This window comes from Gopherus flavomarginatus, chromosome 7 (assembly GCF_025201925.1).
Source record: "Gopherus flavomarginatus isolate rGopFla2 chromosome 7, rGopFla2.mat.asm, whole genome shotgun sequence".
NCBI lineage: Eukaryota > Metazoa > Chordata > Testudines > Testudinidae > Gopherus > Gopherus flavomarginatus.
Window position 1 is genome coordinate 64881309 of NC_066623.1, and position 4223 is coordinate 64885531.

Here is a 4223-nt window from a genome sequence, read left to right on the forward strand (position 1 = left end):
AACTGTTCTGCCTCAACCACAGCCCCTAAATCAAACACTCCTGAACTTCTGGAGACTTTCGATCTGATTCAAACTTTGTAACTTGATCATATCATTAATAATGAACCTAGACCATGGAAGAAGCAGATGGGAGAGAGGATATAATGGTAAATTTTCAAGCTCCAACTTATTCTGCTTTTTATTGTATAAAAATGTGGTGAGGGTGATTGGTTGATGGTATTTTTGTTTGTTTGTTGATTCACTGGCTTCAGTCACAAGGTATATGTTAAGATTCCTTTATATTAAATAAATGAAAACACACCAGTTTGAAAGCTTGGAAAAATAGCTACTTTATGCAGAAGGGGAGTTACTGCTTTGGATTCTCTGAGGCAAATATGTGCTTTCTCCCACCCCGCCCCACTCTTGATGAGTATTAAAAACAACTGCTTTCTTGGTAGACTGTTCTGAAATAGTCAACCCTCAGCTCTGCCCTTCTCTAAATCAGGAAGGATCAATAGAAGTAATACATCAAAACAGGAGAGGCAAACCACACTGTGTAGCTCATCTTGAATAAGACGATTCCTTCCGCCCTTGCATGGATGATTGCAGATCCCAGGGAATACCATAAAGAATTTAAATCAGATAAACATTCTGAACTCACATTCTATCTCCTGTATTAGTAGTGGTAAGTTCATATTAATAGCTTTCATTGCATTGTTCATGTTTTAAACATGTATGGGGAAATGATCACCACCTGTCATTCTGAATATTTCCAGAGGCATAGTAATTTCTGTCAATTACTTTACAGCCAGCATTTGGAAATGTGTTCTGTATATACGTATTTGGTATTGTCAAGATGACACCAGAATGCTTGAGTGATGTCTTCTTTGAGAGCAGCTAAATATTAACTATCATTAACTGTATAGAAAACAAGATCATTGAGAAGAAATTATTTTACTCATATTGCATATCATAACCAGAGAATCCCCTAGAATTTCAATGAGACTTGGGTACTCAATTTTACCTTAGAAAGGTCACAAAAGATACTTTCAAGTGAGCAAAAAGAAATACAAAAAGCAAAAACCCAGAATCAGTGGAGTTTAAAACATTTTCCCCAAGTTGTTTTGAATATTTTCTTCAAGTTTTATTTTTTTATTCCTTTAATAAAAAGTTCTACTCAAACATCTCATTTTTACCACTGGACTTCAGGAGTGTGTTGTTAGTTGCTTTAGTCTGTGCATGTTTGCTGTTAGCTTCTATTGTAGGAATGCAGATTCTTTTAGAAAAATGCTAATGGTATCTTGGCACTTGTACCCTTTTTGTTAAGTAACTGGAAGGTTTCTCTCTTAATCTTTCTGTCTATCACTTCACAAATGCAAGCCAAATGCATTTATATATAAACGAATATATACACCGCAGGAGCTGATAAAACAGCAACAGCTTTTATGTACTGAAGTTTATTTTTGACAATGGTGAAAATGTATTTACACAACATGCTCCACCTAAATCTCTTCTTTTAAAAAACAACTCTAAAGCAATTGGAGCTATGTTCCCCCCAATTCAACAAAAATTAACCTGCTACTACAACAGGATCAATTTGCTGGAAACTTTTCAAAAGTATAGCCTAGCTAAGATTAAGTACCATTTGTTTCATATTTCAAATAAAATATTACAACCAATTTCATTTACATGTATTCCCTTTTTGTGCATTTTGTGTCTTAAACATTCTACCTACTGCTGTCAATCTGACAACCAATTCAATTTCATTTTGCAGCTGTTTCCCAGGTAACTCAAACAGCTATGGGGGGGGGGGAAAGGAATACAGTAGAAAGAAACCAAGAAGTCAGCAGCCTTTCCACTTTGTTTCAGATACATCCTAAGTGTGAAACCCATTACCAAATATAAAGGTACAGAAAACTACTGTATTATATCCAATGGGTCAAATTCTGACTGGTGATACCCAGAGGTGCATACCAGAAAACCTGTTTGAAAACATGCCGGAAGTTGGCTTTCTTGATTCCAATTCAGCAACACTGCTCTAAAGCTGCTCTACCACTGATATAGGAGAGGAACATAACCAAATGCAGCCACTGCCCAAGCAAAAGTAGAAGAGCATGCATGTACTGTATCATAGGTATGTGTGTACACACACACACACACCATCTAAGTATTTCTATGAACCTCCCTCTGTCTCCACCATTACATCTGAGCACTTCATAATCATTAATGTATTCTATTCATATGTATGTGAATATGTAATCTATTCAGAATATTTTTCCCTTGACTTTTGATTGAAAAAATTGAGTGATTTTCTTTTTCAATTTCTGAAACTTTTCATTTTCTGAGTTTGACATTTGTTGGTGAGAAGATAAAATCCTTTGTAGAAAGCAGACATTTTTCACGGGGGTTGGAGGTGGGAAAGTGTACTCATGTTGTACTCATACCAACTCAGGGTAAGAGTGGCAGACTGAGGCTCACAATTGTCTAGTTCTGTGCTAATATGAGATCTATAAAGAATAAAAACTTGCCAGCCACTTTCAAAGAGATTGCCACAGGGAATTTTAAAAAAAAATGATAGAGAGCAAGACTACAGTTGAAACTCAGATTTCTATACTAATGTAACATCCATCATATATGTCCAGATCATTACTTAACTCTCTGCTTGGGGATGAAGAAGGCTAAAAAACAAACATTTTAAATAGCTACAGTGAAAGGACTTCATTTTTTTCCTTTTGATTTTTGTATCCTGAACATACAAATAACTTATTGTGTAGGCCAGCTAAATAAAATATATCACTTCCATGTGTTTGTACCAGGGTTTGAACCAAACAAATAGTAATGGTAAATCTACCAGACATTTAAAAAGTGTTAACCTTATTTATTTATTTAATCAAGGAGAATCAATTCACTGTGAGATGCTATATCACACATTCCACTGAAGCCTGCAGAATGGGGATCAATGACCTGAGGTTTTGCAATAAGGAACGGATAATATTAGGGGAAGACAAATGAAGATAGAAAGGATTGCTCTCCATGGCTATGCTTGTAATTGATGTCATGTTGGATTTAATTGTACAGAGCCTGATACAAAGCCCACTGAAGTCAGAGGGAATCTTTACAGTGGCTTTAGTAGGCTTTGGAGAGGTCCATGGTGAATAATCATAACTTAACCTCAAAAGGTTGGAGTTCAGGTTTGGATAAGGACACGCAAGTTTGGAAGTTTATCTGAAGACTATTTGTGTCTCTTAGGCCTGTAAACTTTGGCCACCTGTAAACTTATTACCCTAAGCTCTATAGGACAGGGAGTCTGGGTAAGACTCTGATCCTATCCCTGTATGTCAAGTAAAAGGGTCAGAGCAATGTAAAGGGGCCCTGAAAGCCCTGTATTGAGGTGTAGGAAGATCTCCCTGGCAGTTACTGTAGAAGACAGCCATAAATCTGCTTCCTAAGGACCCCTCTCAAAGTCCTCGTGTAGGGGGTATGCTGGAGACTGGGTGAAGGAGAGGCATGTGAAGGGTGAGGCTGCAAAACAGCACACCAGCTCCTCCAAAACAAGATGGTGTTGCTGAGATCTGGAGTGGGGTGGCACCTCTGGACCTGGCAGGTTCTACAATGGGGTATCATGAGGAAGTAGTGGATCACTAGGGGAATCCTAGAAATATGGGCAGCCTTGATGAGACTGGTAAGAATCTTTGGTAGTTGATAAGTGGGTGCTCCTGCCTGTGGAGATGTGATGAAACTACAGGCTGAAGAGGACAATGGAAAAAATTTTGATACAAGATTCAAAACATTTGGCTGTGGATAGGCTCAAGCTCACTGGCCATGGAGTGGATTAAAGGAAAAACTATTGGTAAAGACTTCACTATCAGAAATTTTGATATTGCTAAAGAAGTCTGCCATCCTCCAGTTAAACTACTCTGCTCTATGCTGGCAAAAGATGAAATCAAGGTTGCCTTGACAGATTACAAATTGAAACAGGATCCTAAGAAAGAACTTCCAGAGAAGAAAGCATCCAAAGCCTAAATTTAATGTGAGAGATTATAAAGCTTGCTATCTCATTCCACTTAAATTTGCTGTGCAATGACTTTAGAGATGGGAACCAGTGCACTAATAAATGAAGCTATAGCATATGCACATAAGATAAGCACAATATACCACTGATCCAAATGTATTAAACCATTGTTGTCAAGCTTATATTATTGGAACCTCTTCTTCAGCTTATTTCAGCACAGACTGACTACTCT

At 37.4% G+C, this 4223-nt stretch overlaps 1 pseudogene; it reads left to right on the forward strand.

Moving 5' to 3' along the window:
* Positions 1–3018: 3018 nt before the first annotated feature.
* Positions 3019–4002, forward strand: LOC127055391 (iron-sulfur cluster assembly enzyme ISCU, mitochondrial-like; annotated as a pseudogene).
* The last annotated feature ends 221 nt before the right edge of the window (positions 4003–4223 follow it).